General features: G+C 39.8%; 1 protein-coding gene across 1 annotated transcript in view; it reads right to left on the reverse strand.

Annotated features, from left to right (window-relative positions):
- The window catches only part of FRMD4B (FERM domain containing 4B), a 323,555-nt gene that overhangs the window by 212,316 nt on the left and 98,684 nt on the right, over positions 1-12,555 (reverse strand). Inside the window, exon 2 of the mRNA XM_032324873.1 lies at positions 11,077-11,202. The gene's annotated coding sequence lies outside the window, so the exon portion shown is untranslated. The remainder of the gene's footprint in view (positions 1-11,076; positions 11,203-12,555) is intronic.

A 12,555-nucleotide genomic window follows, 5' to 3' on the forward strand; every position in this document is an offset into this window, starting at 1 on the left:
ACTATACATAAGGTATGGATTAGGCTCCGATGGGCCTATAATAGAGACTTTCCTTATTGGGGATCTAAAATAGACTTTTAAAAAAAGATTTTATTTTATTCATTTGACAGAGAGAGAAATCACAAGTACACAGAGAGGCAGGCAGAGAGAGGGGGGAAGCAGGCTCCCTGCTGAGCAGAGAGCCCGACTCGGGGCTTGATCCCAGGACCCTGAGATCAAGACCTGAGCTGAAGACAGAGGCTCAACCCACAAACCTGTGTGTGTGTGTGCGTTTGGGGTAAAGGTTCCTGGAGATTGCTTAAGAGAGTTGCCATAGGAGGTTCCAGAAGGGGGTGGAATTTATATTCTAGGCTTGGATGAGAGAATTTTCCTACTCACATTACCAGCCATCCAATGGTAGTAATGTTTACCTGGAGGTGCGCCTGGGTGGGTCAGTCAGTTGAGCAGTTGCCTTCAGTTCCGGTCATGATCCCAGGGTTCCAGGATCAAGTCCTGAGTTGGGGCTCCTTGTTCTGTGGGGAGCCTGCTTCTCCCTCTGCCTGCCATTCACCCTGCTCATGTTCTCTCTCTCTGTCAAATAAATAAATAAAATCTTAAAAAAAAAAAAAAAAAATGCCTGCCTGGAGCCCAGTGTCAGGAAGGGCTGTGAGACGTGTTCTGAGTTCTACAAAGAAAACATGCTTTGCTGATTAATAATGTCTGCCCTGGCAAGGGACATGAGGGTGACCCATTTACTGCACATTTAGTCATGACTAGAACATTCATGGAACTACCATATCTGTTCCTTACCACAGAGGTACCTCAGAGCTGCCAACCAGGTCTGAGAGAAAAGATCACAGTGCAGACCTGAGACTTTAAAATTAGAAATAATTTGAGCTGTAAAAACCCAAGGGTCCATGGGATTTATCCTCAGTTGTGAGATGATAAACCCACAGATGCTATTGGGAGGTCCAGATGACAGAACAATCACTTGGCTGAGAAACAGGAGGGAAAAAAGGCGAGCAATATGGCTGAGCATTTGTATTCCATATTGGCCCAGGAAGGAGAGTTTTGCAGATTTGCTATTTATTCAGGAATTACTATTTCTTGGGTTTCTTATTTTTCTTATTTCTTTTCTTCATCTCTTGAAAATCTTTAGCAAAGTCTGCTTGGAAAATGTCAGCCTGTCTCATGTGTGCTGAGGGAAAATAAAGTTTTGGTTAAGGTTTCTCAGCATATAAGTGGAGGGGAACTGCCCCCTGGTGGTAGATTTGGAAAATCCCTAGTATGTCCAAGACGCCCCAAAGTGTTGGAAGCACTCAGGGCTCATGATTTTCCATGAGAGAAGTAGTGGTAAAAGAACTCTGGGAAACAACTGTTTATTATATAATTTATACTCACATATTATTTAATATATTATACATATGATTTCCCTTTCTTGGTAATTTACAATATTTGTTAGTATTTTAAGCCCCTAAGAAGTCCCGCAGTCTAGAAATTCTAACTCCTTTTAATCCAGCTTTTCCTAAATTTACTTGAACATAGACATGATTATTTTTAAAATTAACCTAACAATTCGAGAGACATGAATCTTAGGGGGAAGGAAAGAATATAAGGTCATTTTTCCTTCCAATATGGAGATTTCCTTTCCAGAGCTTTTGCCTGATAAAGTCTCGAAAACTTACGTTTTTATGTATAGCATGCTCTTGCATATCCTCCAACACTGTCACTAGTAAAAAGCAGTGGACACGGTAAAGGATCTTTTACAGTTGGAGATAAAATATTTACATATTTTAAGTCAAAAGCTTTTGCTGAAGCTACTAGAGCATCAATACACTCAAATTTTTTCAGGTGTAACTATCCAGTAGAAATTCTAGAAACGATCATGCAGTTTATAGACCACTCTCCTGATACTATAGCTCTTTATAGTTAGTAGGTAGGAAAACACATTGTGAGCTCTGGAGCCATATTTCTGGTGTCGCCACCTCTCACCAGCTGTATAACCTTGAGCATGTTACATAACTTCTCTGTTCTCAATGTTCTTCCTCATCTCTGAACTGGAAATAACAGTCTATCCTAGTCTTTGAAGATTAGATGAGTCAATACATATAAAGTCTTAAAAGAGTGCCGGGCAGTTAGTTAGCAATTTGTGTTTCTGAATTCGAGCTACTAAAGTCAAAAGTATGAAGCATCCTTTAAAAGGAAAGTAATTTTTTTCCCCTTAAAAATATTGTTCTTTCATTTTGGGCCATGAGACCATTAAGAAATTTGGGCTATCACTGAAATGTATTAGGGTGATATTCTAGCTATTAACTTTTTAAATTTGGAAATACTGGGAAATGTTTCCTCTTAATGTTTTTTACAGTTGCAGTAAAACTATATACATAGGATAAAACTTACCCTTTGAACCATTTTTAAGTGTACAGTTTTGTGGATTAAGTGCATTTATGAGGTTGGGCAATCAACTCCACCATCCCTCTCCAGAACATTTTCATCATCACAAAATGACACTCCGTATCCACTAAGCCGTGACTCTTCATTTCCTCCAGCCCCCAGCAACCATCATTCTACCTAGAGTTTGACAACTCTAGCAACCTCATATAAATGGAATCATACGATATATGTCATACCGTGTCTGGTTTATTTCACTTAGCAGAAGTCTTCAAGGTTCTTCCATACTGTACCATGTGTCAGAATTTCATTCCTTCTGGTTCCTGACTAATATTCCATTAGTATGGATATATGCATATACCACATTTTGTTTATCAAGTCACCTATCAATGGATGTTTGGCTTGTTTCTACCAGTGCTTACTGTGAATAACGCTACCGACATTGGTGTATAAATATCTGTTCAAGAAGTCTTTGCTTACAATACTTTTACATATACACCCAGGGGTAGAAGTGCTAGATCATATGGTTCTAGTTTAATTTTTTGAAGAATCACCACACTGTTTTCCATAGGGGCTGCACCATTTTACATTAAACACCATTACACCAACAGTGCACAGGATTCCAATTTCTGACTAGTCTCACCAACACTTATTAGAAATATACACACACACACACACACACACACACGCACACAGTAGCCATCCTAATGGACGTGAAGTGGTATCTTATTGTGGGATTTGATTTGCATTTTCCTAATAATCAGTGATGTTGAGTATTTATCATTTTTAAGTGGTTCTGAAGCAGACTTCTGTAGGAAGGGCACATATTTTTATCTCTACCATTCATCTGACATTTAGATGTTTCTATATTCATACACACCTTTGATGATTTTAAAGTTATTTCTTGCTTTGAAAGGAAAAAAAGAACTTGTGTCTGTTTTCTATTTTTTAATTTATTAATTATTATATTTTTCCTTAGGTGTAATTTAACCAGTCTGTTTTATCCGAAGTCTAGAAGCTACACATTTTCCAGGAGCCTAGAAAGATTATTCTAGAGCTAAAAAACAAGCAAACAAACTTAGTGGCTTCTAAATACGAGAAAAAGACCTACTCAATCTAAAGTAACAAATATTTAAGTTAAATTAAATTTCGTATTAATACAAAATTACAAAAATTAACATACTGTCAAATTTTGTTAGTCGATAAATTAATTACAGTTTATATTAAATCACATTATGGTTTAGAATAATTTCAATTTACGTTTTTTACTTGGCATGAATTATCAAGGATACAGGATGAGTCTTGAAGAATTACAGCCAATAATACACTAGATGAGTTTCATAAAACAAATAATTTCAAAATCAGAATTAAAAAGTCTTTAAAAAAGGAAGAGAGCAAAAAATTTTCTTTACTGTGGGATATGTGTGTTTTAATATGCTTGATATCATGTAGGGTGAGTATCTAAATGTAAAAATTACTAGGGCTGACAAATATTTGTAAATGTCTCTCACTGTAATAACTCAAATTAAAACAAATTAAACTTATTAAAAACCTCTGCCATTGGAGGCGCCTGGATGGCTCAGTCGGTTAAGCATCTGCCTTTGGCTCAGGTCATGATCTCAGGATCCTGGGATTGAGTCTGATTAGGCTCCCTGCTCAGTGGGCTCCCTCTGTCCCCTCAATACCTACTCATATTCTCTTTCTCAAATAAAATAAAATCTTTAATAATAATAATAATAAATAAAAACCTTTGCCTTTCAAAAGACAACATTGAGGAAAAGAAAAAATAAGGTAGACACTGGGAGAAAGTATTTGCAAAGCATATATCTGAGAAAGGACTTGCATCCAGAATATATAAAGAGCTCTCAAAATTCAGTAAGAAACAAAACACCCAATTTTTTAAAAATGCACAAAAGATTGAATCAGACAGTTCACTGAGAAGATATATAGATGGAAAGTTAGACTACGAAAAGATATTTATCAGCTGTCTTTCAGGAAGCAAGTTAAAACCGCAATGAGTTGTCAGTACATACCTATTTGATTGGATAAAATGGAACAAGACTGGTCATACCAAGTACTGATAAGAATGTGAAGGAACTGGAACTCTTTCAGTGCAGGTGGGATATAATACTGTACAACCATTTTAGAAAGCAGTTTGGCGATTTCTTGAAAACTTAAACATACCTACCGTAGGATCCAGCCATTCCACTCCCGCAGGATATTTACACAAAAGAAGCGAAAGCATATATCCACATAAGGATTTATACATGAATATTCATAGTAGCATTATTTGTAATAGTAAAAAACTAGAAACAACTCAAATGTCCACCAATGGTGAACAATTAAGCAAATCGGGGTTATTCCTATAATGGAATTCAACTCAACCATAAAAAGGAACGGAACATCCACAATCCTAGAGCTTGGACAAATTTCAAAATAATGATGCTGACTGGAAGATGCCAGACAAAAGGATTCGTAGTGTAGGATTTCATTTACATAAAACTGTAGGAAATGCAAACTAATATACAGTGATAGAAACAAGATCAGTGGCTGCCTGGGGTGACGGGGTGTAGGTATGCTAGGAAGGGGGGATTACAAAGGTGCATGAGGAGACTTTTGGGAATGATGGATGTTTTCATTAATTTGATTATGGTGATGGGTTCATGAGTATAAATGTCAAAACTTATCAAACTGTCCACTTTACTTTTTTTTTTTTTTTGGCTTTTCAGCTCTAAGGTGTTGCTTCATGTTATTGCCAAAACAGGGCTGAACGTGCAACAGAAGGTAAGACACGGTTCTCAGAGGATCCTCTTTCTTAATGATACTTGAAAATATTTCATGATTTTCACTGCTCTCCTTTCCCTCTTTTTGCCTTTTTGTTTTCTTTTTTTGTTTGTTTCAAATTTTTATTTAAATTCTAGTCAGCATATAATGTAACACTGGTTTCAGAAGAAGAATTAAATAATTCATCACTTCCATACAACACCCAGTGCTCATCACAAGTGTCCTCCTTACTCTCCACCACCCATCTAGCCCATCCCCTGCCCACCTCCCCTCCAGCAACCCTCAGTTTTTATTCTCTATAGATAAGAATCTCCCATGGTTTGCCTCCCTCTCTGTTTTTTTTCCCCCACTTCCTCTACAATCACCTGTTTTGTTTCTTAAATTCCACATCAGTGAAATCATGTGGTATGTCTTTGTCTGACTGACTTATTTTGCTTGACATAATACACTCCAGCTCCATCCACGTCATTGCAAATGGCAAGAGTTCATTCTTTTTGATGGCTGAGTAATATTCCATTGTGTTTTGTGCATGTGTGTGTGTGTACACTTTTTTTTTGTTTTCTTGAGACACAAGTGACACACAGCTCTGTATAAGTTTAAGGTGTACAGCGTAATGACTTGACATAAACATATTGTAAAAGTATTACCACAATAAATTTAGTGAACCTCCCTCTCCTCAGATAGTTACATCATTATTTTCCCTCAAATTCTGCACTTTGTTTTTATTTCTTTATTTTTTAAAGTAAACTCTACATTCAACCTGGGGCTCAAACTCACGACCCTGAGATCAAGAGTTGCATGCTCTACTGACTGACCCCCCAAGCACCCCTGAAATTTTATACTCTGAGTATGCGCAGTTTATGGCTGGCCATTTATACCTTCAGGAATCTGCTAAGGAAAGCCCTCAGTTGTAACAATTAAACAATGCGTAGGTATATAAAGAATCAACTCTCATGTGACACCATCCATGAGATCATCTCCTTGAGGCCACCAACCTGAATAGCCTGGGGTGTGCACCCTTCCGTATATCCTCTCTACAAAACTCATGACCATGGGATAGGGTTTAAACATTTTGGAAAATGGGGAACCCATTAAAATGCTATTTTTATGGAATTTTATTAGGGTTTTAAAAAAATTTGTTATGCATAAAAATTTATGGATTTTCTGATATTGAGGCTCATTTTTTATAGCCAACATGCCTTAGATGCTTTACCCGCAAAGGGGATATAAACCCAGAAATACAAGTATCTTGCTTTGCAGGAAGTTATGAGATAGAGGAGTCTGTCTTCATTGAGGGAGGGATAAGACCAAATTCTTTCTATATCAAGAGCCTGTTTTGCACAAGATAGCATTTAATCTAGAAAAGGAAAATGATTTTGCATTTTAAATTGTAATTAAATTCGCACTCCAGGTTAAACATTGCAGAAGGATATTAGATGTGAACATGTTCAATTGTAAACAGACCTTTCAGGATTGTTCTGGCGGCAGACTGGAAAGTTGTACCATTCCATGGTTTTACCACAGGTCAGGATGACTTAAAAAAAAAAAAAAAAACCTAGGGGCGCCTGGGTGGCTCAGTGGGTTAAGCCGCTGCCTTCGGCTCAGGTCATGATCTCAGGGTCCTGGGATCGAGTCCCACATCGGGCTCTCTGCTCAGCGGGGAGCCTGCTTCCCTCTCTCTCTCTCTGCCTGCCTCTCTGACTACTTGTGATTTCTCTCTGTCAAATAAATAAATAAAATCTTTAAAAAAAAAAAAAACCTCTAATTCAAAAAATGTTAAAATATACGCTTCCTGTGAAAAATGCAAAAAATTCACAAGTATATGGGACAAAGTTTTCTTCTCTCCTGCTCTGCCTACTCATTTCATCTGTTAGACAACCGCCATCAAAATCTGCAGGTATCTTTCCAGACTATATTGTACCCGTAGACGTGCGTGCACGTGTGTGTGCACGTGCCTGCTTTTTTTTTTTTTTTAAGATTTTATTTATTTATTTGACAGACAGAGATCACAAGCAGACAGAGAGGCAGACAGAGAGAGAGATAGAGGGAAGCAGGCTCCCCGCTGAGCAGAGAGCCTGATGTGGGGCTCGATCCCAGGACACTGAGATCATGACCTGAGCCGAAGGCAGCGGCTTTAACCCCCTGAGCCACGCAGGCACCCCTGTGTGCCTGCTTTTATTTTTGTTTTGTTCATTTGTTTTTTTCTTTCAAGTTTTAAAAATTCTGATAAAACAGGACATAAATCTGCCATTTTTGTCATTTTTAGGTATACAATTCTCTAGCATTAATTACAGTCACAGTGTTTTGCAACCATCACCAATGTCTGTCTCCAGAATTTTTCCAGCACCCCAAACAGTAGCCATGAATCACTAGCCCCCTATTCCTCCCTCATCCCAACTCCTGATAATTTCTACTTGCTCTATGAATTTCCTTATTCCAGATAATTCATGTAAGTTAAATTGTGTAATGTTAGTCCTTTGGTGTCACTTAGCATAATGTTTCCAAGGTTCGTCCATATTGTAACATGTATCAGAAGTTCATTCCTCTTTATGGCTGAAGAATACTCCACTGAAGACCAAATTTTGCTTGTCCATTCATCTGCTGATGGACATGTGGGTTATGTTCATTTGCTTTCAACAAACAGTATTTGCTATACTATTTGCATAGTATTCACAATTTCGGCAGGAAATCCTTAACACATTTCATGGGCCACATTGTTCTATTGGATGGAAATGCCATCACTTATTTACTTCTCTTCTATTAATAGATAATATAAACTGCTCCCATATTTTTGTTATTAAAACAACACTAGAGTGATCGCACTTGTACATACAGCATTTTGGACTCATACCAGTTTGTCTGGAAGATAAAGTTCTATTATCTGGTTAACGGAAATGTGCATTTAACATTTTGATAAATACTGCCAAGTTAGCTTCCAAAAATATTGCTCTTACTGACAGTTCCATTAACAGTGACTCTGAAAGCCTTTTTGTCCGTGTCTTCCCCATGGGGGTATTTAAAATTTTTTTTTTCATCCTTGCCAGTCTGACAGGTGCAGTTGGTTATTTAAACAAGGTACACTATAATCAGGGCTGATATTCAGTAACAATGCATGTATGCAGCTGCATTGATATTAAAATACTAAAACTTCTCCATAGTGGTGATCACTGCCCTGAGCCCCACCCCTGAATTCTGCCCACCTCCACACAATCCTGCATCTGAAGGGTAAACATCCTGTCCAACCGTATGCGTCTACAACTGTTCAAGTTGGTCCTTATTTGCGTTGATGAGTTGGCATTTAGAATCTCGCTCCTGCCCCCATGAGGCTAATTTTTTGTGAGGCCCACTATCTCCCTGCTCTAGTTCTGAACCTCTAGTCCTGTAAAGCAATCATCCATCTCAATGACAAGACCTGTGCTCCTGAGATCAGGTACCCCGTCGCTTTCTTTCATTCTGTCATTCCCAGAATGCTTCCAAGTACATCATATACAGCAGTTGCTGGACCAGGATCCCAGAATATTACCATGAAAACACTATCCTGGGCCTTGCAGAACTTACAGACCAGTAAGGAAGGTGGGAAAAATTACTGAAGAACTGAATAAAGAAAATAATTCCCGGGGCACCTGGGTGGCTCAGGGGGTTAAGCCTCTGCCTTCAGCTCAGGTCATGATCTCAGGGTCCTGGGATCAAGCCCCACATTGGGCTCTCTGTTGAGCAGGGAGCCTGCTTCCTCCTCTTTCTCTCTACCTGCCTCTCTGCCTACTTGTGATCTCTGTCTGTCAAATAAATAAATAAAATATTAAAAAGAAAAGAAAAGAAAAAAGAATTCCCAGTAAGAATGAGTGCCATAAAGGAGACAAGCTCTGACGATCAGTGAATGAATGGTTAACTCCTGCCCTTTCTGTTGATCTGTGCATCCTCTCTGTTACTTAGTTTATTTTTTAAAAAATTTTTTATTTATTCATTTGAGAGAGAGAGAGAGCATAAACAGAGAGGGGAGGGTCAGAGTGAGAGAAAGAAGCCAACTCCCCACTAAACAGGGAGACTGATGTGGGACCCGATCCCAGTTGGGATCAGGACCCAAGCCGAAGACAGATGCGTAATCGACTGAGCCACCCAAGTGTCCCTCTCTTTTGTCTACTTTAAATAGCCAAGCTCATCATCTGTCAGATGGTAAGGGCACAAAGAATTTTCAGTGTTCCTTGTTGGGAGAATATGGACAAAAAGGCTATCACAGTTACCGTTGATAAAAATGTCAGTAGGGGTGTTATATTGGGAGATGATGTCACGGGGTAGGGGTTCTCTTCACAGACAGGTCTGAGACAGAGGGAAGGAACATACAAGGGGGTCAGGAGCAGGGAGGGAGGGCTTAAAGGCTGTGCTGGGTAGTGAGCGCAAAGGCTCATGGGTAACGTGTCACGCAGATAGTGCGTGTAAAAGAGCTGGTGTGATTCAGAGGGGCATGAAGAAGGAATGAGTGAGCCCAGAACGCTAAGAGGGAGAGGGGCAAGATAAGTGGCCACGGCCAGATCATACCATGCCTTACAGATTACAGCCAAGAGTCTGAGATGACCTGATTTGTAATTTAAGATCCTACATCACTTAACCTTTATATTCTCTGATTCTTCTCAAAGTACCTAAATGACTAAGAGTTTGAGAGCTTTTACCTTAACCTCATGGGTTCCCGTGATAGCGGCGTGGACAGTGCCTACGAACCCAGGGTTAGACTGTCCCCTCCGATTCCCTTACATCTTTTAGGCTCCTCCACATCCTACTCCACAAAAAACCAACAACGGTTAATTTCCATCCCTGAAGGAGACTCTACTTTGCTCAATGATCAAATCAGCTACGAACTACTGAGCCCTGTTTGTGCGCTTGCCATTCTTCCAAGAGCTTTGTATCTATTAATTCGTCTCATCTACTAGCTCTCTTTGACTCAAAAAAAAAAAAAAAAAAAAAAAGAGGCAAAGGAAGATTAATCATTTTGGCCACACTCATAAAAGTGGTCCGTGGAACAGCAAGAATCTTGAGTCCGTGTCCGTGATGGCTAGGTGACAGTCCTCCCCGGCAGGCACGTGGACATTGCAATCCAACTGTTTATTTCACTCAAGGAAGCATTTTGACTGCAAAAATGCTGTCCTGAACTGTTGTACTTGCTGCTTGTACACAACCCATACTTCTGCATGTTATACATCAATATCCTTCAAATTGGGATTGCGCATCAAATAGGGACTTCTGAGATCAGCTAATGAAGAAACATCTGAGATATCATAGAGTAGGACTGCCTACACGCCTGGCAGTTTGGTTTGCATAGCACCGCTATAATGAAATATTTAATTTCCCCTCTTATTATCTTATAAAAAGCAGTGGAAAATGGGGCAAAAAATCCCCAAAGTATTAATATTAAAGGTACAAAGCACCCATTTATTACAGTAAAGCTAAGCATGAAAATCATTGCATGCGTGAAAACAGTCAACCATGAGCTTGCTCAACTGCCCACTAGACTTCGCGGGTCAAGTGCTCAGCTGTGAACAAAAAGATAGTAATTTTACAACTGAGTGTATAAAATATTAGAAATACACTGGAGGAAATGTGTCGATGGCGCTGGATAATTAGTGCAGGACTTACCAGGGTTTTGTTTGTTTTGCTGTCTGAGAAGAGAACCCCTTTATATAAAGCGAGTCTATTATTCAACTTTTGGACATTTGGGTTTCATTTGAGAATAGGGAGCTAACTGCATGTACTAATTTTCTTCCTCATGCTAGAGCACAAATATTTTGATGTTAGATCATATCATGTATCCCATCCATCCTACCCTATCCCCATTTGACAAGTCAATGTACACTCACGCATGGACATGCGGAAACCCACTCTCTTGTTCTAAGCCATCAGACTTCAGCATTAATAGAGATGTCCGCTTACCTTACTGGTAAGTATTCTCTTGCCCTCTTCTCGCTTTCACTGTAATAATCTTCAGATTTGATTGGCTGTGCGCAGATGTCATCTTTTTCTTTCACACATTCTTTCTTCTGGATTTGTCATCAAAGCCTGTAACGCAGAAAAGAGAGGCTCCTTAATTTCCGTATGCGCACAGGAAAGAACTGGGGCTCTCAGATTGGTGATATTTCTAATTTATTTCTAATTTTCCCTTGGCAGGCTACAGTTTAATCACAGTTTTAGAAATTTACCCTAATGAGATTTAAAAGAGAGCTATCTCAAAATACAAATGAAACTGAGGCAATTCTCAACAACTAGAGATCTGGTACTGATTTGGCCCCCTCCATAATGCATTTCATTGACGAGAGGGTGTCGCTGTCTCTGGAGGGGAGATTCTGCAGGGCTAAACCTTATCTACAGTCAGTTGTAAAATCAGGGCTGTGAAAGTGGGAGTAATCAATAAAACCTCCCCTCCGAATCCATGTTCCAGAGTCACCGGAACCAGAATAGTGCTCCCCAATATCATTTTTAACAGCTGTCAGTTGTGGAGAGAAGGGAATGTATGTCATGAATACTGATGAAATTTAGTGTGTGTGTTATGCCGTAAGATGTTCATTTACATGTACTTGGCATTTCCCCTATAAAAGAAAGGGCAACAGCCATTCTTCAGAAGCTTTCCTAGAGTCAGGAAGTGAGCTTCTCCTTGTCAACTATGGGCCAGACTGTTTCACACACACCGGTGTGCACAAACTGGACCACAGGGCGGAAGCGGCAGGGGTGACATTCCCTGGTTTGCCATGTGGGTAAATAAAATTCAACTGTGGAACCAGCCTTGTGGCACCTCCCCTCTCCACCTACTCCTCAGCTCTGCCTGGGCAAGGACATAGGGGTGACGTGGAAGATGGCGACAGGACGCAGAAAGAACTCAGTAGGATTTGTTCTTCAGCGCCTTGGCCCCCGTCTCCTTACGGACGCCCTGTGACCCATCCATCTTTTCTAACAGGAGCGCCACCACAATGCCAGCATGGTTTAGGTTGGGAGTCTCCTGCAGGCAATATTTTCAGTATCCTTTTAGGACAAAAATAGATTTGTTTTAGGAAACAAAACAGTTCACTTATCTTTGAATCTTAAAGCTAGTAAGATGCTAATTTTATGTAAGGTATTTTCCAGTAAACATTAAAATGCTAACCAGGGACGCCTGGGTGGCTCAGTTGGTTGAGCAGCTGCCTTCGGCTCAGGTCATGATCCCAGCATCCTGGGATCGAGTCCCACATCGGGCTCCTTGCTCAGCAGGGAGCCTGCTTCTCCCCTGCCTCTGCCTGCCATTCTGTCTGCCTGTGCTCGCTCGCTCTCCCTCTCTCTCTCTGACAAATAAATAAAATCTTTAAAAAAAAAAAATGCTAACCAAATTAAATTGAAATAGTGGGATTGCAGGTTGATAGAGTGTAGCCATGGGACTAGGGT

The sequence above is a fragment of the Mustela erminea genome, chromosome 1 (assembly GCF_009829155.1).
Source record: "Mustela erminea isolate mMusErm1 chromosome 1, mMusErm1.Pri, whole genome shotgun sequence".
Taxonomy (NCBI): Eukaryota; Metazoa; Chordata; class Mammalia; order Carnivora; family Mustelidae; genus Mustela; species Mustela erminea.